Source organism: Mytilus galloprovincialis, chromosome 4 (genome assembly GCF_965363235.1).
Source record: "Mytilus galloprovincialis chromosome 4, xbMytGall1.hap1.1, whole genome shotgun sequence".
In the NCBI taxonomy this organism is placed as follows: Eukaryota; Metazoa; Mollusca; class Bivalvia; order Mytilida; family Mytilidae; genus Mytilus; species Mytilus galloprovincialis.
The window spans coordinates 57,943,085-57,969,190 of record NC_134841.1 but is presented as its reverse complement, the minus strand read 5'-3'; the positions used below and the strand labels follow the sequence as shown (position 1 = coordinate 57,969,190).

The following is a 26,106-nucleotide window of genomic DNA, read 5'->3' as shown; positions in this document are numbered from 1 at the left end:
TGGATGTGGTGTCAGCCTGGAAGTTTAATAAAGCCAAGCTCCATACAAATGATGTTGGATGTGGTGTCAGCCTGGAAGTTCAATAAGGCCAAGCTCCATACAAATGATGTTGGATGTGGTGTCAGCCTGGAAGTTCAATAAGGCCAAGCTCCATACAAATGATGTTGGATGTGGTGTCAGCCTGGAAGTTCAATAAGGCCAAGCACCATACAAATGATGTTGGATAAGATAAGATAAGATAATTTTATTAACAAATCATGGTGCCCAAAATTTGAGCTTAATACAATCAAATGAATTACAAAATAAAGCACAGAAAATGATTAGAATGATTGAAGTACATTTAGACTATAAAAAAACATGAATACACATTCACACTAATTAACCTGATATAACCCAAGTTATTGACAAAACATAGTTATTATGGGTGCCACTGTGACCTGGAGAAATTACATAATCTTGATAGTTCTAAGTCTATGGGAGACAACTCCTGGACGATTTTATTACCTATATATCTATATATCTTTTTCTTCTTTTATTTTTTTTCAAACAACAATGATATTTTCTATGATTTTCTTTTGTTCTTCAAAAAGGGAAAGCAAAAAATTAGATAAGTTTGAAGTAACAAACAAATCTTCAGATGAAAGAATCCAAATAAATTTCATTTCATCAGATAATCTTGAAAATTTGAAAATTTAGAATTTAAATTAGACAGATGTTGATATCTAGTGTTGGATGTGGTACGGCAGTTGTACAGGAGAAAAAACTAGGAACAGGGTAGATAATGAAAAACTGGAACATTTTATTGATTACATACTGTCATCTAATATTATAAAGGATTTGCCTTATGGTACAAAGACCATGAAACTTTCTCTAGGAGAGATTGTTAAGTCCCAAACCTCATAAGAAGCTTAGCACCATCTTCACTGATAAGGCCAACTAAAATTAATTAGTAGATTTTCATCCAGATTTTTAAAAAAAATGGGGCAGGTGGGAGGATTTTATCTTTTTTATTTTATTTCATATGAAACAAGTGTGGACACAGATCAGTGTGGATAGTATGACTGAATGTTTGACAGTTTTTTCTGACAAAGAGAGTTTTTTTCCACAGGTTTCTACATTAAATGTGTTGCACAATGACAGATATCCTGAGCCAAACACTAAACATGTGTTATTTAATTTAATATTCAGTTTTAATGTTCAAGACTGTCATTGAGGAGAACCTAATTGTATTGATTTTAATAATATCATGATAAAATTAGTTCCACATCTTTGATTTTGGATACATTTGTAGCGAGGAGAGGAATCCAATATGTTTCATTCCGCATTTTGATGTGATTTTTTGTATGGAAGATGGTATCTGAGAACATGCATGCATGGATTACTTATGTATCTTTGTAGTTGATCTTCGAATTCCCAGTACCATTAGTAAAATGTTTCATTTAAATGTCAAAATTGTTTCTCAAATTATAAAATATTTAATGGTTTTAAGTAATGACAATTCCTTGCATGATGCTTGGATGTAGATGAGCTAGAAAGTAAACTGAATCAATAATATATATACATATCTATAAGACTCACATTGACATTCAACATCCAGTCTTTACTAATAATTCTTTTTAATCATTTACTCTATTTTGACTATTATTTGAGACTGTATACTGACCTCCAGATGTCTTTCAATTACATTAAGTTTTGCATTGGACTGATTGCTGTTCATGTAATATCTGACAATGTGGCTTTGCTCATAGTTGAAGGCTGTACAGTGACCTTTGGTTGTACATTCAGTTTTGTGTTGGACTGATTGCTGTACATGTAATATCTGACAACGTGGAATGTGAGTAACAGCTATTGGCCAAAGTTCAAATAAATTGGATGTAAGCAATTATAGACCACCATACAGCCTCTTACAATGAGAAAACCCCCATAGCGGCATACTGCATAATCCACTGTAAACGAACATTTATATCTGACTATGTGTAAGATATTGGCTTTACTCATAGTTGAAGGCTGTACAGTGACCTTTAGTTGTTAGTCTCTCTGTCATTTGGTCTCTTGTAGAGAGTTGTCTCGTTGGCAATCATACCACATCTCCTTTTTTATATGTACATTTATGTAACCTGTTCATAATGCGATACAACTTATATTGAAAAGATCTATTTAAAAAAAAGAGATGGTGATTATTTTTATAAGATTGATAGTCATGATAGTGTTACAACTGTATAAGGACTGAAATAAGATCAAATATATATATATATATTTCTGCTCAACAGTTTTATGATAAATCAGTTGCAGTAGGTTGTTTAAGTTAGCAGCATTATTAACATTGCATATCTTTTTGGGGTCTGCAATCAATATAATGCTGTAATTTGAATTTGATTCACAATAACTAATTTGAATCAGATAAATTTCGAAATATTTGACGTCCAAATGTAAAGTCTCACACAAATTGCATTGCACGTCAAGTATGGCTATTTGTGTACCTGCAATTTGTACAATAGTTGAATAGTTGGTTTGTTGCAGGATGAATTAATGTATGGTTACAGTCATTCCTATATTTATATAATCTAGAGGAAGACCATTGTATCAATACTTGAGTACATGTAGCTCATTCTTTTCTCCAATTAATATATATATGTACATTGTATTAAAAAGGTCTATAATCTGGTGATAAAATTGTATTTTTTGTTTGTCATCACAGAAGTCTGTCGAAAATGTAGAAGTGACATTGTGCATGCCATCCTGGACAAAGATAATCCTACAGAAAGCCTATATGCACCTGTAAATGCAAATTCTGAAGATACATGTACCACCATTATTACTGTCTCAGAGGAGGTAGGAATTCTATTACAATAACCATGATAACAGATACATGTATGATTGAAATATTACTGTGAGATGTTTGTTAGGGTGAAAATATATATGATATATAATGTAAGAATTTACTTTTGGGAAAGTCAGTACAAATTGTGTTTTAAAATAAGTATTACAAAGTAGCTACGGTATTTCTTAGAAACTGTAATTGTAAGATGCTATTGATTTATAAAAAAAGTATCAAAACAACTTTTTTTTTCCTCCAAGTAAAACAGTAGAATGGAGCAGTTACATGTATGTACTGACATCATCTAAATTGCATTTTTTTCTAACATTACAACAAATTATTGGTTCGTAAATGACTATCATGCAAATTCACTAAACTGCCAATAATATGCATCATCATGCATGTAAGATGTTGATGAAGATGATCCTTCCTTTAAAACTATTTAAGAAAAGCCTCCAATACTTAAGCTTCTTCCTTTTTCTTCTGAACTCCAGAAAAAAATAGCAAGATTTAAAATATTGAAAAATAAATTGTAACACGCATTAGCATAATTAGGAAAGTAATATTTTCTGATGAAAATATAAACAGGATTTTGCAAAAGATATATCTGTTAACCAATTTCAAGTATTTGACCAATTTTTACATCCCTTTATATTTGTTTTAGCTATAAATAAGCTTTGTGTAAATTACAAAATAAGCCACATGAGGTCAATATTACATGTATGTGAAATATTGTAAATTCATATATATAATATTGCCCTATTAAGTTCATTTGATGTATACAATCTATTTCTTTTATTATGATACAGAGAGCAAGCCCAGACAATATTTCCTGTGATTTCCAACAGAACAAAAATGATGAATATCAGGAAGAAGATGCTGCAAGCTGTAGCACACAGGTAAAATGAAAACCTTAACTGTCCTAACTTTAACGGCCAAAATACAAGAATTCTCTAGTTTGCAAACAATGTTGAAGGCGAAGTGAACTTAAGGTTTGCACTCTGGGCTGAGTACACAGTTATTGTCCCTTGAATATTTGTTGTCCACAATTATGTTCCCTATTGTACATGTGTCCGTATTGTGAGTTAGAGCCGATAAAGTTTTCTATAATTTTGATATAATCTATCCCAAAAGTAGAACAACACACTGTAAGAATTTTATTGAGAAACTGCAGGTGGGATTTTTTTATTTCCATTTATTGTCTTAAGGAAATGCACCACGAAATAACTGTGTTTCCTCAGACCCTCTGCATGTCCATTCTGACAGTCGGGCAAATCAGTTTTCCACACTTTTTCCTGCATGCTTGAAGATATTGATTTGGTATTTGGTATATTGTTTTATCATGACAAGTTACAGATCAATTTTGATTTTTGTTCTGATCTGATAATTTTGTGCAGAATTATAATTGAACTTCAAAAAATTCACTTGCATAATCAGTTTGATCAGTTTCCCAGATTTTTTCGTCATGACTGAAGATTTTGACTTTGATATTTATTATTATGTTGTAAACATGTTCAAAATATTGCACTTTTAATTTCAAAATATTCATTTAACCATGTCAAAATTTCATAATGCAAGAAATATCTCTGTATAAGCTTGTCAATACCTTTTGTGCCTAATTTTCAAATAGGGTCAATGTTTATGTCTAAAAGGTCCAAAATTAAACTTTATTTGACCTCAACAAAAAATTATTTCTAGGGGACCTAAATGTGCTTAATTGAAAAAAATTAATCTAAATTTTAAAGATTTTTCGTCTGTTTTTTTAAATTGGTCCACATAAAGGTTTAAAGGATTCCAACTCAAACTTAGTTTGATGTTAACCACAATTGAATTCTTGTGATACTTTGTGTAATCTACACATGTATTTACTTTTTATACAACCGTAAACAAAATTTGAGGTGGTATATTGGTATCATGTTGTTGTCATCAGCGACGTCTGAAGATATTTAGTTTCCTGTAATTTTAACGCAAAGTTTGAAACCATAAAAGGAAGGTTGAGGATTATGGTCCCAATAGTTAACAAATTAAGAGCATAAAAAAGGGCCCAAAGAAGCATTATTAAACCCCATGCATTGAAGTTGCAGAGGGTTTTTGCCCTGTCCGTCCGTCCATCCTGTTTCTTGTCATCACAACTCCTCTCAAACCACACAACAGGATTTCACAAAACCTTTCTAGATAATAAGGACATACAATGTAGTTGTGCATATCGACAGGAAATTAGGATTCAATTTTTTTACTTGGAGTTACGTCCCTTTGAACTTATTTACATTAATGTACTACAACTCCTCTGAAACTACACAATAGAATTTCATGAAACTTTGTAGATAATAAGGAAATATTATGTAGATGTGCATATTGACAGGAAATTAAGATTCATTTTTATGTCCCATTTATGGGCATTATGTTTTCTGGTCTCGTCCGTTCGTCCGTCCGTCTGTCCTGCTTTAGGTTAAAGTGTTCAGTCGAGGTAGTTTTTGATGAAGTTGAAGTCCAATCAACGTGAAACTTAGTACACATTTTCCCTCTGATATGATCTTTCTAATTTTAATGCTAAATAAGAGTTTTTACCCCATTCTCACGGTCCACTGAACATAAACATTTTAAAGTCAAATGAAAATCAGTCATTATTATATAATGTTTATAAAGCTAACAAGCAGTTAAATGATGGATTTGCTTCAAAAGTAAACATGCTACTTTCAAAATTGAATTCACTCATGTTTGGGAAAATCAATGTACCTTCTCTAAAAACAGATTACTTTTAGCCATCGTGAAGAAGCTCAATGAAAATTACATTATATTTTGGAGAAATTGTCTCTTTAATGATGATAATTCAATAAATGGAAATAAACTAAGAACCTACAGAAAATTTAAAGTAAAGTATGAACTAGAAAAGTACCTTTTATTGAATTTAGATAAAAATGTTACAAAAAGTTATGCTAAAATAAGAATAAGTAATAATATGCTGGCTGTTGAACGTGGTAGATACAACAAAACAGCTTTAGAAAATAGAATATGTCCTTTATGCCATAAAGAGGTGGAAGATGAATTTCATTTTCTCATAACATGTTCAGAAATTAATAAAACTAGGATCAAAATGTTTGATGAAATATCTAGTATTGTCCCCTGTTTTAATTCAATGAGTGAAGAAAACAAATTTGATTTTATATTTTCCTGCGAAGAATGAGATATTTTACTTATCATTGTTAACTACATAAGTGAAATGTATAATGAAAGAAACAATTATAATGTCAATATATGAACTGTGTAATTGATGGCTCAACTTATAATGTTATATATATTATAACATATTTTTTGTAACATAAGCATAATATTTTAATTGATAATTTTAAAGAGGAGGCATGCTGTCAAAAATAGTATTATAATTAATACTAATAATCTATGTTTTTGTTTTTCTTTCAATGCTACATGTTTGTAGTGTTTAATGACTATCGTTTTGTATTTGATATGCCACTGTCTGTTTGTTTGTTTTTGTTGTATATTTTAGTAACAATCCTATTATTTGGATTTTATACTAATAAAATTCTTATTCTTATTATAAAATGATAGTGTGGATGGGGCATCTGTGTACTAGGGACACATTCTTGTTTTTTTTCTTACACTTATTTCATTTCTCCAATGACAATGTGGGGACATGGGGTATGTGAGCGTGCTCACTAAGGTTCTTTAATACGATTTTCCAGACAATTATAAACTTGTGTGTAAGTGTATGGATCGTTCTTTGATATATGTATGCCTAATCTAACTGTGTATTTAGATTATTTTTTTTTTTATCCCAATTTCAAATTGGTCTACATTAAGGTCCAAAGGGTCTTAAATAAACTGAATTTGATTTTAACGAAAAATTGAAATCTTTGGGTTCTTTTATATGCTAAATCTAAACCTGGTGTTAGATTTCTTTTGATTATGGGCCCAGTTTTGAAGTTGATCCAAATCGGGGTCCAAAATTAAACTTTGTTGATTTCAACAAAAATTGAATATATTGGGGTTTTTGATATGCTGAATTTAACCGTGTATTTAGATATTTGATTTTTTGGCCATATCAGCAAATTGGTCCATATTGAGGTCAAAAGGGTCCAAAATTAAACTTTGTTTGATTTCATCAAAAATTGAATTCTTAAGGTTCTTTTATATGCTGTATCTAACCACAAATTAAGATTTTGGATATTGGACCTAAATAGGTAAATTGTTATGCGTTACTTTTCTACATTGACTAGAGGTATAGGGGAGGGTTGAGATCTCCAAAAAATGTTTAACCCGTCACATTATTAGGAGCCCCTGGACTTTGTTAATCTTGTATGATTTTTAATTTAAGTTTCTTGTGTAAAATTTATAGTTAAGTATGACGTCCATTATCACTGAACTAGTATATATATTTGTTTAGGGGCCAGTTGAAGGACACCTCCGGGTGCAGGAGTTTCTTGCTGACCTTCAGGGTTGTAGTCTCTTTGACACATTCCACATTTCCATTCTCAACTTTTAGATGTCCAAATTAAATTTTTTAAGTTCTTGGACCAATTTCATTCTCTGTCAGAAACCTATGCTGTGTCAAATATTTAATCACACTTCAAATTCTGAGCTGTATCGAGCATGAATGGTGTGTCCATGCATTGCAAATAAAGATTACTTTCTGATAAATTTGACCATGTTGAGGCACTTATGTCCTGACTCTTACTTTTGGATATCAAATATAAACTGACTCAGCTTCATAATTTTATCTATGCAGCCTCAAGACTCAAGAGATGGTTTGAATCTCAATTTTATCTAGATTATCGTAATATTTCTTATCTTTTCAGATGTTAAATGCTGATTCTCAGGGTAGTTTGTGGTTACCGAATAGCCAGTACACTGACACCAGTGAACATACAGACAATTCAGATATCCCTCATTATGATATTTCAGTGAAGCGTAAAGCACTTGATAGTTTTTTGCAATCCTGTGGTCTTAGCCCTGTGAAGAAACAACTTAAAATCAACTGGAATCAATCATCCGAAACACACCCAATATGACTATACAATGAAGATCGAACAGATATTTGTACAGGTGGTTAATGTTCTTGCACCAGGACAAGGAAGTCATCTTCTACATTCAGTCATGAATTTATCTCCTTTAACATCATCTGACAAAACGCTTGAAAATCTACAGCTTATGATTTATCATCTGATTGGGGAACACAGAGACAGATTTTGTCAGTATTTGCAAATAACTTTACTTTTAAAGAAATGAGTACTTATATTCCAGATTTAACAAAAGATAGATATACAGCAGCCAGAAAAAGGACAAGGACAGCCTGTATAAATTTCACCATATACCCGCAAAGAGTTGTCTGAACATCAAACTAAATGCTTTATTGATTTTGTTTTGTCTCCAAGCGTAATGACTGATTCACCATTTCTGGAAACAAAATTAAAACTATCAAATGGAGAACTTTATCAAGTACCTCAAATAATTTTGAATAGTGTTTGCTCTTGTGTTGTAGAACAGTACCAGACTTTTTGTAGGGAATCAGGAATTGGTAATGTGGCAAGTGACAGATCATATATGAGAATACAGCCCACTGAACCTAATATCAGAAAAAGTATGAAAGGTCTAGATAACTATGCAGCTGATGGAGCCAAAGATATTGATGACCTGAAGAAAATTGTAAATGTATTGGGCAAAGAATGGGAAGATGGTATATTCCAACAATTATCCAACTGTAAACAGTATCTAAAGCTTGATTATAAGGTTTGTTTTTGGTATAGATAAAGAAACATGCAATAATGTTATAATTCATGAGACACTAATCCCGTTAACGCAGAACACTAAAATATATTCAGAACAAGGTCCATAGGTGACTGCAGCCTTCAACAATGGAATCACACACTAAGTAAGCTAAGGACCAAAAAAAAAGAAGTTTGAAAGATGAATTAAATTTTGATTTGAAAATGTTGCAATGATATTTATATTTTCCTTACAGCTTTATGATTCTTTAAGAAATCCTACATGCGCCTAGGTGGCTGAGTTAGTCTAAGTAGTTATTACTGTAATCACTAGCCAGTCAACACTGAGCTTGTTATTTCGAATCCAGTGATTACAAGTGCACTCCATTTCAATGGAAGGTCAGTGGTTTTCTTCGGGCAATACGGCTTCCTACGCCAATAAAAACGTATTTCCTACACTCTTTCATGTCATTCTAAAATGAAAATAAACAAAGTTATCTACCTTGAATTGAATTTTTTTTTAACCTCTTTGCTTATACAGATGAACTGCATTGTTTATGTCTATTTTCTTTTTTTTTTTAAATCTGTGCTCTATAACGTCAGCGTGCAAAATGCAGATAAAGCCAAATAAAAACATGTGTGGATTGAGTTACCCTACTTTTCAGTGGTTCAATGGTAATTTGGAATTAAAGCAATTTTCTAAAGAGTTAATATAATTCTTTTTCTCCAATGATAATATTTCACAATTCTATTGATGTTGTGGATAGTATAAAACTAGCATCAAAATTCAATTTTAATAAAAAAAAGAAAATAAGACAAACAATGAAGTTCATCAGTATAAACAAAGAGGTTAAAAAATTTTTTAATTCAAGGTAGATAACTTTGTTTATTTTTATTTTAGAATGACATGAAAGAGTGTAGGAAATACGGCTAATCAATATATTTGTAAGATGATATACATACATGTAAGTGGGTCTCTCCTCAAATGTTAATATTTGCACAATAGATATTATAACCCATTCATTACCTATTGAAATATATATGTTAGTGAAATGAACAAATGTTATTGATATTTGATTTTTTTTTTAAGGAAACAAAAGCAAATTTAGAGAAAATAAATCTGTGATTGAAAGAAGCGAAGGAAGAAACAGAACAAATCGGGAGGAATTGTCGGGACATTATCAAAACTTACCAGGTATGGTTTTAATACCTATTCTGATATTGGCCTGAAAGAACAATGTAAACAAGAAATTTTTAGGATGTCTTTATTATTGAGAAAACTGTGACAGAATAGTAATGGAAATGAGGAATGTGTTAAAGAGACAACAACCCCGTCAAAAGGCAGAAAACAGCCCACTGCCACCAATGAGTCTTCAACACAGCGAGAACATCCTACACCCCCTACTTGCTATAGGTATAGCAAATACAAATACACACACTTAAAATTTTGATAGCATAATTTGTATACAGCATTTCATGTAATGGCTAATTTATCGTTGATGTCCATTCTACCAAAATTGCAATCACAGAATATCAGGAATACCTTGAATCAATGGGAAAGTAATTTTTCCTGTAATGGTATGATTTTCATACAAATAAAACTACCTTGATTTATTGTTTGTATCTTAAAATTTCTACACATACTTGCATATTATGAAATGTTTGCTGAGCGCAGCCTGATACAACTGCAGAGGTTGAACCCTGAACAGTTGGGCCAAATTTTTTATGGTTTTTTATCTTGTCTACCTTTTGCCATTTCCGTTCTCTTACCACCAAATTTGATAAAACTTGTTCTCTATGTTCATTACCAACAAAGACACATCCAATTGGAATATAGGTATTTTCATTTTTAGAATAAAGGAGTAGGTTCAGTAAGACCCCTTTTTATCCCCAAAATATAGCAGTTTTACAAAATTGTGAAAATGTAATCTTTTAGCTATTTACTGGAAAGTAGAATGCTTATGCTACATAAATATAGGCTGTTTTTGACAATACAATGCACATATATCGGGTACTACCATCATTAAGTCATGCTAAATTACTGAAATCTTCACAATTTTAGCGTTTTAGTTAAATTTTAGACAGTTTCCGTCTTTAATGAAAGTGGCCGCATTTGTGTTCATTCATTATATTGAAATGTAAGTTGTATTTGATGATATTACATAACATATATAAAGGTTGAGGATGAACACGGATTCGGCTACTTTATAATTTTGACAAAAACCATATGAAAAGTGACGATTTTTGGCATATTTGATAGATTTTTCATATTAATGCTTGAAAGGGAGCGTTTTTAATGCCTAAATCAGTTAAAATCTTTCACATAAACTAATTGAATCAATTGAAATAGACACTTAAGTGTTTAAAAATGTTCAAAATCTTTCGTTAGATGAACCTGAAATTTGAGGCCAAAATCGGCCCTTACCGAACCTACTCCTTTCATGTTTCTCACTTATTATGTAATTTAAGCAAAACAATCTTTTAAATTCTGTATACTTTGTCCCCCCCATCCCCCCCCCTTTTCCTAACATAAAATCATGGATCTGACCCTAATACCAGAGAGAGAATACCAGGGAGAGAAGATTGCCACATTCAAACACCAGATTTTGAATTGATAATTAGCAGAAACATAAATAATGTACAGATTTTGTTATATTGCATGTCTATCTAAAATTTCATAATTTAAAACAAAATATCCTCAATGTTGTTATTGACTCCCTTACACATGTAGTTCATGCTTTCGGATTTTTTTAAGAAGTGTAACTAGACATATACTAACAGAAATAATATTAGGAATACACGTTACATTCATAAACAAAAAAATAAAGTTTCTATAGGCATAAGAATGTATAAACTAAACTTTGTCAGATGAATAGGTCCAATTTGGAAGGCAAATTTCAGCTTTTTATTGGTCTGCTTGGCTATGAAAAATATAAAATAAACTATCGCACAACTTTGCACCAAAAAGATTTTTTATCTTTTTAGTTTGATATGTATGAACTTGTCAAAATGTTAAAATTTTTAATAGGTGCAAGTATAGTAAGGTCGTCAAAATTTAGAAAAAACATCAAAATTTCTGTATTTTTGCTTATTTCCCCAGGTATGACGTCATTTGCCACTACCATTGTGACGTCATTGAACCTTTTTTTTTTTTTTTTTTTTTTTTTAGATAAAAACAGTTTTTATTAATCATTGAATCATATTCAAATAATTTATGGAGAAAAAACTGCTCTGTAAGAATTTTTTTTATCTTATAAACTTGGGCCATTATAGGCCATTATAGCCCCTACTCCTTTGTCATAAAATAGGTTTCTGACACAAAACAAATATCAAGATCTTACAAATCTATTGCTCAATACTGTGCAATTAAAGATTTCTTCTTAAAACTTTAAAAAAAAATTGAAAAAAAAATTGAACCCCTTAAAAAAATTGGAACCTCCCAAAACTTTTTGAAATCCCCATTGGAACAATTACCCCCACACTTGATCTTTGCCTTTCCCTTGTAGTATGGAACCTTGTACAATTTCAGAGAGATCCATACCCTTAAACACAAGTTATTATCTGGAAACTAAATATGTGCTCAATTTTGGCCCCTTTTTTTGGATCCAATTCCTGCATGAATGGGGTATCAACCCCCAAACTCAATCCAAGCCTTCCTTTTGTGATATGAAACCTTGTGGTACAGTGTCAGATAGATCCATACATTTTGTACTCTTACATACAAGCTATTGTCCAGAAACTACAAAAATGTGTTTTTGTCCCTTAATTCCAAAACTGTTGGCGCCATAACCCCCAAATTGAAACCAAACCTTCTACTTGTGGTATTAAACATTGTGGAATAATTTCAGAGCAATTGAAATACTTATACACAAGTTATTACCCTGAAAGTAGAAAAATGCTTGTTTAGGACCTCTTTTGGGGCCCTTATTCCAGTTATAAACAGTTGGAACCATCATCCTGAAAATCAATCCCAACCTTCTTTTCGTGGTATTGAGGCTTCTTATACATTGTTATAAAATTTCAAATATCCATTCACGTAAACTAAAGTTATTGTCCGGAAACCAATGTGTCTTCAAAGAACGCAGAGGACTACGACATCATACCATTATATGATTCCAAAAATTGTTTTGTGGGTGTATAAAAATAGCTGTTATGTATTTTGCCCTTGATAATGTAAATACTCACATATTCAAGTGTTCAGAAAAAGTTTAAATAAGGTTGCTGAAATTCATTATTGTAATTGCAAAATAACTGTGTGTTTTATTATAGGAATCTGAGGAGATAAAATCCAACAGTCCGAATCAACAAGTGAAGAAAAACAGACTGAACTTTTACTTCAGAAGACAGAAAATAAAGACAAAGAAGAGGTAGATAAATGTTTATTGTCTGTCTTAATTTACATTGAGTATTCCTGACAAAGGTGAATCTCAGAAGCCCCTCTAATACACCAAATTTATAAAATATGATTTTCATTTTTTAGCCCTGAAGAGATACTGCCACTGCTTGTGGACTCCTAGTCTCCGAGATTATCATCAGCTCAGGAGTCAGTGCATTGGAATTGACATGTATTATAAATCATAAAAAAACCACAAAAGAGCACATAAATTTTAAAGGTTACCATTGCATATGCCATTCAGAATATAACCAATTAACCAAACATTTAGACTGTTGAAAAAATTATTTATTGGTATCAGCCGTGCTGTACCAATTCATTAAAATTTGATGCAGCTTGTAGAAATTTAATAAAACTTCTAAATAACCAATATATTTATTTTTATTTGTTTACAGATATATATATACAAGAATTATAGTCATTTCGTACCCCACATTTCGTACTTTGCAAAAACCATTTCATACCCTGACCATTTCATACCTTGACCATTTCAAATATTAACATGTAATAACAATTCGTACCTCATGGAAGAATCTCATGGAAGATTGATATGTATGCCATTTCGTACCTCATCGAATATTTATATGTAATACCATTTCGTACCGCATGGAAGATAACTATGCAGTGGTGTAGCTAGGTCATTTTTATATGTACGCCCGAACCTTGGCGAGGGGTCTGAGGACCCCAAACGGGTCCATGTCAAACACTTGCTGGTAGTGGGTTAGAGCTAAGGAGCGAAGCCCCCGGAGGATAACGATTAATCAAGAATGGATACCATTCCTGTCATTAAAAAATCACCAGTTGCAACATGCTTTAGAATCTAAATGGTGTATTTGTTATGTTAAATTATTCATTTTGTTAATTTGAAATATAATGGTCATTGGATTTAGAGAAAATGTCAAAACCAGTAACTTTGAAATATGTTTAAAGAGAGCCGTAGGGCACTGAACCAACAAAAACTCCTCGTCTGAGATTTTCTCTGCACGAAGAGTATCCATTTATCATTCCATTACAGGATTTATACAAAAAACATTTTCTTTAAATATTTTTCTTGATCTGGAATATTAGTTTCAGTCCAAGTTTCATGACAAACTATGAAGGTTAATATGCATTTATTATTTTTTTAAAAGCCATGCAGTCTCTCAGTATAATACTGAAAAATGAATAAACATTGAACGTCCATTATCACTGAACTAGTACATTTTTGTTTAGCATGTTTAGGGGCCAGCTGAAGCACGCCTCTGGGTGTGAGAGTTTCTCGCTACATTGAAGACCCATTGCCATTGGTGGCCTTTGGCTGTTGTCTACTCTTTGGTCGGGTTGTTGTCTCTTTAACAAATTCCCTATTTGCATTCTAAATTTTACTTTCAAAACTTTGCTTCAGACAAAAAATGTAAAAAATGCTTGGATTCTGCTAAAGTTTCATTTAATTCGATGAAATGTTGACAAAGAAATTGTGTAAAAAATGTAAGCCCCATGCAGACTATTATCTATTAGTACCTGTTAATTTTTGTCTGTAAAACACTGGAAAATTAACTCCATATAATTTCAATACTATGCTCTCAGTCACTTTACTCTTTTGGCCATAAGCAGTTTCTGTTCAACTATCGTAAAATTTCACAAAGGTTTGGCAAAGTTATTGTTATTTAAAAAAAACCAGTTGAACAACATACTGAACCTAAATATTGACGCCGCCAACGAAATCTAGGATCGCCATGTCTCGATTTTGAGTCATAAATAATATGTCACCGTCCGGGGCCACAAAACTGTAAACCACAAAACGAATCTCAGCAGATAATGAATTTCTTTAAACAAATGAGAAGTGAGTATAGAACTCACAGTATAGATTCAGACTTGACAGAAAATGAACAAATAGATAATATATATGATACCATTTGGCTGAAAAGTAAATTTCATCTATTTGATCCCCAATTACAAGCAAATGAAGAAAGAATTATAAAACTGATGTGTGTCTAACAAGTTCTTTTTATTTTCTTTAGATTCATTTTTTTTTTTTAAATCAAAATTCAAGTGTACGCCCGGGCGTTTTGACGTAAACGTAGCTACGCGCCTGCTATGTATGCTTTTTGTACCTCATGGAAGATTATTATGTATGGCATTTCATTTTTATGTGTTGCGTGTCTTGGTGAGACTATTTCAAAGACGTATAGTCCACATGTGCATAATAAACAATTACTCAATCATGAATAATTAAAAAAAACAAACAGACTTTATAAATATTTTATTGTACTGTTGGTATGCATATACAAAACAATATAAACAGAAAGCACTAATAAAAACAATCATATAATGCCAAAATGGCAAACGAGCACAAAAACATGAGATAAAACATGAGATAAAAACATGAGATCTTCTGCACTACATATGTAAATGTCTTATCTATGTCTTATCTATGAAGCATTGTAATTAATTTAGTGTGTACGTGCTTAAAATATTGCACCTGTTTGAGCTTTTTAAAATTTACCAATTAGTCATCTTAACACAAGAAAATTGGAAAGTGATAAAAAAAAAACCTGTCTCGGATTCAGACTCAGGACTATTTAATTTATTTTTAAAATGTTATACTTGTTTCATATTTTTTTTTCCTTTGCTTCAACTTCAAAATCTTTCCTATGACATAATTGTGCGTTATCTTCACCAGTACGAATGAATGGGTGTATCGAAAACATCTGGTAGAATGGTTTACTGATGATCTTGAAAGTTGCATCCATGTACCACACTTTGGCTGAGGATAAGGCGTCTAACTGGCTATCAGTGGCAAAAAAGAGGTGTCGATTGCTGTCAACAACAACATCTTTCTTGAAAAAGTTCTCTGGTAGAAAGTCATAGTTGATCTGAAATAGGGAATAAATACTATTATATTACAATGTATATTTATTGTAATAAACAAATTAGTACAATGTATATTTATTGTAATAAACAAATTAGTACAATGTATAATGCTATAAAATGTTTTATATTTGCTGTGAGGTTGGGTTTTGCACAATGTTGTTTTTACACTTCAATTATGTCTCATTGGCACTTATACCACATCTTCTTATATCAATTTTATTATATTTTCGGATAAATAATTGCACATTGTTGAAGGACGCACTAATCTTCATGTTGCTGAGCTGTGTTTTTACACTTCAATTATGTCTCATTGGCACTCATACCATATCTTCTTATATCAATTTTATTATATTTTCGGATAAATAATTGCACATTGTTGAAGGACGCACTAATCTTCATGTTGCTGAGCTGTGTTTTTACACTTCAATTATGTCTCATTGGCACTCATACCACATCTTATATCAATTTTATTTATATTTTCGGATAATAAATTACATATCATATAATTATTGTAAATAATCTGATAATACTGGAAGAAACCATTCACTTAGTTTAAATCATACCTCAAAGTTTAAATCTGTTGGATCTTTTGTTCTGCTTTTCTCACGTAGACGGTTAGTGGACGTCTGAAGGTTGTGTACATTAGGTCTGCTACCTGCTGGGGTTGTATGGTCGGAATGACTAACCATGGCATCATTGACTATGTGTGCTGCTGGCTTGAAGGCATTGGTTGTGGCTTCTTGCTTAGACAGTGAATGGAAAAATATGTTAAGTTTGATTTCATATGAAACAAGATCAATTTAGTAAAATTTACTGGAACAAATATTAATTTATATAAATAGTTTCTTTCTATCTATGTCAGTTGAACTCTGGTTGATAGTTGTCTACTTTGAAATCATACCACATCGCCTTTTTTGTATATCTTTCAAATAATTCTAAATGTTGATAACATGGAAATGTAAACTGTTATTTTAAATTATGTTCTCGATATTTACATAGGTATGTTATAAAAATTAATAGGTAAATACCTGTGAAACTATCTTCAGTTTGATAATTGCTCCAGGAGCTGAGTCATGGTTGTGTTGATGAGAACCTGGTCTGAAATTTGAACCGGACTGGATAACTGTTGCTGGACATCTAGATTTGTTTGAACGTCCAGAGCACCACCAATATATTGAACCATTTTGTCGCTGACGCTGAAAAAAATGACAAAATTATGAACAAGTGGAAATAAACCCTTTTCATGCATGCATGGTACAAAGAAAGACAAAACAATTACATGTAGCATTATTGAGGGTAATAATATCCTTTACTGTCAGGCGACAAGCGGTCATTTTCAGTTACCGTTAGCATTAAATTGATTAAAATTTTACTGTGATTTGTCAGAGATCTCAAATTACTAATGTTACCATCATTTTTGAAAAAAAATTGGCAAGAATTTTTATTATTATTCGTCATGAATGTACACCCATTAACACCTTTATTATGTATTCATCTATTACATGTACATATAATAATACAAATGTCGTTATTTATCATTCTTAAAAAAAAAATAATCCTTGAAGTGGATTTCTTGAATTGGTATAGTTTTTTCATTTTTTTAGCTCACCTGGCCCAAAGGGCCAAGTGAGCTTTTCCCATCACTTGGCGTCCGTCGTCCGTCGTCCGTCGTCTGTCGTCCGTCGTCTGTCGTCTGTCGTCCGTCGTCGTCTGGCGTCGTTAACTTTTACAAAAATCTTCTCCTCTGAAACTACTGGGCCAAATTACACCAAACTTGGCCAAAATCATCATTGGGGTATCTAGTTTAAAAATTGTGTCCGGTGACCCGGCCAACCATCCAAGATGGCCGCCATGGCTAAAAATAGAACATAGGGGTAAAATGCAGTTTTGGGCTTATAACTCAAAAACCAAAGCATTTAGAGCAAATCTGACAAGGGGTAAACTTGTGTAACAGGTCAAGATCTATCTGCCCTGAAATTTTCAGAAAAATTGGATAACCTGTTGTTGGGTTGCTGCCCCTGAATTAGTAATTTTAAGGAAATTTTGCTGTTTTTGGTTATTATCTTGAATATTATTATAGATAGAGATAAACTGTAAACAGCAATAATGTTCAGCAAAGTAATATTTACAAATAAGTCAACATGACCGAAATGGTCAGTTGACCCCTTTAGGAGTTATTGCCCTTTATAGTCAATTTTTAACCATTTTTCGTAAATCTTAGTAATCTTTTACAAAAATCTTCTCCTCTGAAACTACTTGGCCAAATCAATCCAAACTTGGCCACAACCATCTTTGGGGTATGTAGTTTGAAAAATGTGTCCAGTGACCCAGCCATCCAATCAAGATGGCCGCCATGGCTAAAAATAGAACCTTGGGTAAAATGCAGTTTTTGGCTTATAACTCAAAAACCAAAGCATTTAGAGTGAATCTGACATGAGGTAAATTTGTTTATCAGGTCAAGATCTACCTGCCCTGAAATTTTCAGATGAATTGGACAACCCGGTTTTGGGTTGCTGCCCCAGAATAAGTAATTTTAATGAAATTTTGCTGTTTTTGGTTATTATCTTGAATATTATTATAGATAGAGATAAACTGTTAACAGCAATAATGTTCAGCAAAAAAAGATTCACAAATAAGTCAACATGACCGAAATGGTCAGTTGACCCCTTTAGGAGTTATTGCCCTTAATAGTCAATTTTTAACCATTTTTTGTAAATCTTAGTAATCTTTTACATCTTCTCCTCTGAAACTACTTGGCCAAATTACACCAAACTTGGCCAAAATCATCATTGGGGTATCTTGTTTAAAAAATGTGTCCGGTGACCCGGCCAACCATCCAAGATGGCTGCCATGGCTAAAAATAGAACATAGGGGTAAAATGCAGTTTTGGGCTTATAACTCAAAAACCAAAGCATTTAGAGCAAATCTGACAAGGGGTAAAATTGTGTAACAGGTCAAGATCTATCTGCCCTGAAATTTTCAGATAAATCGGATAACCTGTTGTTGGGTTGCTGCCCCTGAATTAGTAATTTTAAGGAAATTTTGCTGTTTTTGGTTATTATCTTGAATATTGTTATAGATAGAGATAAACTGTAAACAGCAATAATGTTCAGCTAAGTAAGATCTAGAAATAAGTCACCATGACCAAAATCGTCAGTTGACCCCTTAAGGAGTTGTTGCCCATTTTATTCAATTTTTAACAATTTTCACTAATTTGGTAAATTTTTGTAAATTTTTACAAAATATTTTTCACTGTATCTAAAGGTCCAAGTTTATTATAGATAGAGAAAATTCTAAGTACCAAGAATGTTCAGTGAAGTAAGATCTACAAACACATCACTATCAGCAAAACACAATTTTGTCATGAATCCATCTGTGTCCTTTGTTTAATATGCACATAGACCAAGGTGAGCGACACAGGCTCTTTAGAGCCTCTAGTTTTATCTATTATAAATGATCGACGAAAAAGGGAAATAGTTATTGCAAAGGAGGGGAGATAAAAAGAGAGGCACATTGGGAAACAAATGTTTGCATGACAAAGTTATTGCTCGCTTTGATATTTTTAGTTATACAAAATCACACATCGTGTTCCTAATTGATGTTCACGTGCACTTACTTGATGTCTGCATAGCATGGTTATAACTTAAAAATAATTAAGTTTTCCATTTGTTATATCGTAATGTTGCTGTGATTCTTTATTAATGATTGTGTAAACTGTATAAAAAAAATCTTCATACCAGTTTGATTATTGTTACATATCATATATATATAGAGAGAGAGAACCTTTCATACATCTTAAAGTAAAAGATGTGTGTCAGAGTCAAACGACATAAGAACCCTGTAAATTACTAACAACTCAATATAGTTGTATTGGAATACAGATTGACAACTCATGGTCCGAGATCATGTAATATTTGCCACATGACGCTCATATTTGTTTCAACCATCATCATTTTATTCATTAAATATTGCTGCAAACATCGATGTTTAACACCCAAACAAAATGGAAGTAGTTAAAATACCTTCAGAGCTTCTCCGTGGTATTTACTTGTGAAATATATATACGAAATTCGGTATTGGTGTAAATCTACATCTCACTAAAACAATTTTTGAATTACTATTTTGAGAGAACACTCACCAAACCAACACGAACGTATGGCAAGATATAACCATGCAGGCATTTAGTTTTCGTCAGACACAAGATAAATAATCTCTCTCAAAAACGTATATGTGCATGCAGTTTCAAATATCAAGAACAATTAGCGGTCTATGTCTATAGGTCACTGTTAAGTCCGTTTACTAACTATTTGAGTCAGACATGTCACTTGTACATTATTGGAAGCCTTCTTGTACCACATTCGACTATGGGAACTCTTCTCTGATAGTGTTGACAACATAAGCTTATATGGTAATTCTGTTTATCTGTATACAAGTGGTTGGTCTCGTCTGTCCCAACAATCAAATTAACGAAATGCTACTAGTCTGCTTTGTCTGGTAGAACGAACCTCTAGAACTCATCCTCAATGGCACTTATACATCAGAAAACTTACAAGAATACAAGTAAAGATTGTTTCAAGAACAAGGTTGGGGCGAATCCTGCAAACAAACAAATTGTAACTGTAACTATTGAAGTTTCCAAATGCTGCTTAATCAAACTATTCATCGGTCTTTATAAAATTGTTACGTCTAGATGCACAATTTTATTTAACATGTTTTATTTTTATAAAAAAACCCATTAAAATCATGAAAAACTATACAAAAATAGCTTACATGTATTAAGTCCATGAGGTACGAAATGGTAGATGCATTTGGCCCATTGGGTATGAAATGGATATTATCGTGGGTATGGAATGGTAAATGTTTGGTACAAAATGGCAGATTCGTGTACGAAATGACAGGGTTCAAAATGACTTGCTTCCATATACGACAGCCATGAAGGAACTTGAACAGTTAAGAATGAAACATCGTGAGACACTTTCAGAACTTCATACATACCAAAATAAAATCATTTGCTTGAAAGAGGAACACAAAACAGATGAAGAAACTTTGAATAAATTTATAAACATATGTTACAGAAACAGAAAATTGAAAATAAAACAGTTCAAGATAAAACTGAACACATGAATCAGATTTCAAAAGGTATATATAATATATAAAAAAGAAGATGTGGTATGATTGCCAATGAGACAACTGTCCTAAAGAGACCAAAATGACACCAAAATATGGTTATTTTGTGTAAAAGTAGGGAAAAGATCAGTTAAGTTTCTACCAGGTGCTTCTTTTGATGCACTCATTTTAAATGTAGATCTGCACTTATTATCACATCATAAAAAATAACCAGGAAAAATATTTAAAAGGTATCTCTAAGGTACAATGCCAGTCATACAATTTTCCACAAAACTTAATTTATATACTGAGAAAATTTAAAGGTTTTCCAGGTTTTGTTTATAAACAAGACAATATTTTTTAGGCAATAAATAATAATCTTTATTTTGGAAACGAGAAAATCTTTTGTAGATAATATTAAACAAAATTTCTCTTTTTATTCAGAGCACAAAATACAATAGCTTCATTGGATGCAAAACTTAAAATTAGCAATAAAGATTTAAGCATAGAAATGGAAGGGTGTTAAAGGAGAGAATCTGAGAAATTAGAATTAATGGAGAAACTAATGCCACAAAAAATGCTGAACTTCAATCAGAAAACTCTGCTCTGAATGATAAGGTAAGAACTATAGAAAATGTAGTTGGTTATTCACGGCCGACACTCGGCTAACCGAGAGATTGGTCGGTTAATCTATATTGAGTATGCGGCTATATTGGCGGTTGGTCTAATAATCGGGTAGGTTATACGTCTGTTAAGAGTAAAACGCTTAATTTAATGTTAAACTCTATTAAATATACAGATTTTTGGCATGTTATAAGAACCAAATCAAAAAAAGAAAAGTGTCTGACAAAATGATATCTATCATCGAACATTTTGCACTTGTAAAAACATTTCTTAGTCTGCGCATTTTTAAGTAAAACTAAAAGGCGTCGCGCAAGTATGTAGTATTTATGCTTATATTATACACATAGCAATTTTTTTAATAAAAGGCGAAACAAACAAATTTAGATATCATTTAAAGGACAAAAAATAGTACTGTGGTTCTAAAAAATAAATTGACATTAGTAAATATTTCATAATTGTAAAATAACATGAATAATACCACGTTTTAGTGCAAATTATGGGAATAAAGTCTGTTAATGGGTTGGACAATTGAAATTGTGTCAGTTAAGAGTTATTTAGCCACGACAATAGTTTTGCTACCTTTATATTTTCCCCTTGAAAAATTTAAGAATGAGATGTTCCTGAGTAAACAAAAATGACAATACGGTGCCACAGTATGATAGAAGGAGCATTTTTATTTTGACTGTATTTGCATTTTATTGAAGGGTGTGTCACTTCAATATAGAGTGATATGGATTTGCCTCTGGAATATGCATGATTTTTTTTATTGACGTTTTCAATCAGCCTTAATTTTTGTGTCTGTTCGAAGTAGCACGATCTCAATTCCGACTAAAAGTGTCTTTCTAATACAACACAGGGTACATATAACGTGTTCTCGTTCACATATGAAAATGATATTTGTCACTGGACGTTAAACCCTAATTCGTCAGCATCATCCAATTGGTTCTTTTCTTCTATTATTTAATCATATGTTGTTTACAAATCACTCTAAAGAGGTAAACGGAAATGAGTGAATGCAGCTACATTTGGTTATTTTAAGTTTCAATTCATTTTATTCCTTTTAGTTCCTTTCTACATAAGTGCAGAGGAGAACAACAGGTGTCTATGGTGGCCGGTGAAGTCCATTTCGCGTTTTCGCGATTTCGCCTTTCATATTCTATATAGAATATGTAAGGCGAAAACGCTAAAGCGCTAAAACGCAAAATAGCATTAACCTGCCACCATAGTTGTCCGCATGTAAACTTCTAGAATTTGTCACCAATATAAGTACATCGCAATCCGTTACTGTTTCAACAGCCATCGGTGTTTCATGTGTATATTCTTAAACAAGTATTATTTTTCTCTCGTTTTTAGCAATGTATCACTCTCTAAGTCTGTCGCAACGTTAGATATTGCTACTACCATGAAAAATAGTGTTAAGTAAACATTTAACGGGAAAATTTCCTTAGAAATACTGAAATATGTCAACTAATATATGAAAATAAAGATTGTATCTAAAATTTTCACATTATGACAGAAGAAGAATAAAATATATAATGTATGATGTATTGGAAGATACAGATTGTTATGAAAAACGTTAACTTAGCGTTGTCCCATGTAACAAACTTAAAACATAAATTGAGTTACTTATTCAATTCAAAACAATAGGTTTGCAATGTCTTGTGAAAATGTCCGAAGTAAACTGTCATGCCTTCACAAAACTGATAAGGCTAAAATCCGGGGAGTTAATTTTGTGTAGATTATTTTTCGGCTTTGAAGACTGTACCAATAAAAAGTACTTTAAAATTTATATTTGGAACACCAAATTGTATTAAGATTACAGGTTGTCTATGAAAAATACGGACCAATAAAAATGTCTTACAAGGTTGTCCGTTAACATGATTTGATGTTGCAACATGCGTAATAAGTCATGAACAGCATAAACATGCATTCACAAGTTCATTTCTCCGCCTACTGTAATGTACTGCTTTCAACAAAACGAAATTATGCACAAATACAAAGAATACCCACCTATATGAACATATAAATAAAAGTAAGAAAACTTAAGTATCATAATTACATGTATTGTCTCTTTGACCACCGCTAGATTAAACTAATATTCGATGTGGTTTTAATATGTGCAAAAATATTCCCCAAACACCATAAAATTACTAACATTACATTTTATATCCTATGTCAATAATAAAATCCTATTGGGTTGGAATCACAGGGCATTTATACTGTTGTGTAATACTTTACATTTACACAACTAAGAAAGCACAAAAATAGTGCTCTTTCTAATTTTAACGTCATTTTTCTGTTACACCAAGTGGTACATGTAGCAATATCTGACGTTGCGTCTAGTACTGTCTATATATATTATTCTATATTCTGCGTTTCCATCCGGATTCTCGTGTATACTATGAGGGTCCGGATTGGGGGTATTGTTTATCTCTGTATTCTTTAAATTGTCTTGTCATTTTTTTCTACATTTTATTTATCTTACTCATTATTCTTTCTTTATTTTTCATATTTTGTCATCCCAATATATTTTACTTACTGATGTTTAGTTACATTACGACGTTTATCTCTGATTTATATACTGGTTACCAATGTAGATGACAAATTTGTGTCATTCATGACAATTAAACAGAATCAACATGATATATGCGATCATTCTTGGATGAAATTAATATTACACTTGTTGAAACCATTTTTATCAATTTTCAATTTCATGTGTTGTTTCCGTATATGTTATATGTTTCATTGCTCATGTGCTGTTTTCGTATATTTTAGCCGCTCGTCTTGAGCCTACTCATTTGATCCGATAACACCCCATATAGCAATACAATTATACTTTTATTGCCATTCATAACTCTTAACAGACCAATTAACAGACCGGGTTTTATACATTCGACCCATTAACAGACCAGGTTTTAAATAAAGATTGATTTATGTCACCAAAATACAGATTTTCGTGTAGATTTTTCAAACAATGATAACAATATGGTTAACAAACATAATGCCTTTCTTTTTTCGATGTTCAAAATATTGAATGCAAGTAAATTTAACCAATTTGTCATTTTGTGTACATTTTATGTGTGTAAAATGTGTATAAATTTATTGATGAGTAACCCGCCTTTTCATTTTATAGATCGTACATCGAAGTTAGAAAAATAATAATTACACCACTGAATTCAGTACATTGAATTGTTTTGTTAGACATGAATACTTTTTATGATGAAAATATATTTAGAAAGTTATACAATGAAACATGCTGAACTTTCAATGATTTTCTCGATAACACCTGCTTAACAGACTTTAGCCAACCCGATTAACAGACCAACCGCCGATATAGCCTCATACTCAATATAGATTAACCGACCAATCTCTCGGTTAGCTGAGTGTCGGCCGTGTTATTATAAGATTTAACTTGATGCAGGGCCGTAACTACCTATGAGGCAGGGGAGGCAACTGCCTCCCCTGAATTTTCTACACCAAATTTGTTTTTGAAGAAATGAAATGGAAATATTGACAATATGTACACGAAGAACTTGAATTTATATTATAAACAACACAAGTTTACAGTTTTAAGAGTGTTATCATGATACGTGATATATCTGTCATTTTCCAGATTTTTTTGTTGATAGTAGTGAACTGTTTCAGTATTTGGTTTAATTTTTTTCTCATCACTTGGCGTCCGTTGTCTGTCGTCTGTAAACTTTTACAAAAATCTTCTCCTCTGAAACTACTGGACCAAATTTAACCAAAATTGGCCATAATCATCATTGGGGTATATAGTTTTAAAATTATGTGGCGTGACCCTGCGAACCAACCAAGATGGCCACCATGGCTAAAAATAGTACATAGGGGCGAAATGTAGATTTTGGCTTGTATCTCTGAAACCAAAGCATTTAGAGCAAATCTGACATGTGTTAAAATTGTCTATTAGGTGAAGATCTATCTGCCCTGAAATTTTCAGACAAATTGGACAATTCATTGTTGGGTTGCTGCCCTTGAATTAATAATTTTAAGGAAATTTTGCCTTTTTTAGCTCACCTGGCCCAAAGGGCCAAGTGAGCTTTTCCCATCACTTTGCGTCCGGCGTCCGGCTTCCGTCGTCGTCCATCGTCGTTGTTAACTTTTACAAAAATCTTCTCCTCTGAAACTGCTGGGCCAAATTAAACCAAACTTGTCCACAATCATCATTGGGGTATCTAGTTTTAAAAATATGTCCGGTGACCTGGCCAACCAACCAAGATGGCTGCCATGGCTAAAAATAGAACATAGGGGTAAAATGCAGCTTTTGGCTTATAACTCAAAAACCAAAGCATTTAGAGCAAATATGACGGGGTAATATTGTTCATCAGGTCAAGATCTATCTGCCCTGAAATTTTCAGATGAATCAGACATTTCGTTGTTGGGTTGCTGCCCCTGAAATGGTAATTTTAAGGAAATTTTGCTGTTTTTGGTTATTATCTTGAGTATTATTATAGATAGAGATAAACTGTAAACAGCAATAATGTTCAGCAAAGTAAGATCTACAAATAAGTCGACATGACCACTTTAGGAGTTATTGCCCTTTATAGTCAATTTTTAACCATTTTTCGTAA

The 26,106-nt window shown here is 32.1% G+C and overlaps 1 protein-coding gene and 2 long non-coding RNA genes across 4 annotated transcripts in view; 2 read left to right on the top strand and 1 right to left on the bottom strand.

The window, feature by feature from the left end:
- Positions 1-355: 355 nt before the first annotated feature.
- LOC143070666 (uncharacterized) lies at positions 356-8,333 on the top strand. Its single transcript, XR_012976632.1, has 3 exons — positions 356-2,832; positions 3,628-3,717; positions 7,633-8,333. It is a non-coding gene; the product is annotated as an uncharacterized LOC143070666 (long non-coding RNA).
- Positions 8,334-8,399: 66 nt separating this feature from the next.
- The window catches only part of LOC143072521 (uncharacterized), a 56,460-nt gene continuing 38,753 nt past the window's right edge, over positions 8,400-26,106 (top strand). The window contains exons 1-5 of one of the 2 annotated variants that reach the window (XM_076247493.1): positions 8,400-8,563; positions 9,629-9,733; positions 12,808-12,905; positions 20,860-20,923; positions 21,335-21,508. The gene's annotated coding sequence lies outside the window, so the exon portion shown is untranslated. Of the gene's footprint in view, positions 8,564-9,628; positions 9,734-12,807; positions 12,906-19,228; positions 20,924-21,334; positions 21,509-26,106 lie in introns of those variants that run through there. The other variant, XM_076247494.1, reaches the window with a different exon arrangement.
- On the bottom strand, positions 15,159-17,324 carry LOC143072522 (uncharacterized). Its single transcript, XR_012977219.1, has 3 exons — positions 16,813-17,324; positions 16,348-16,527; positions 15,159-15,786 (listed from the first exon to the last, which is right to left on the bottom strand). It is a non-coding gene; the product is annotated as an uncharacterized LOC143072522 (long non-coding RNA).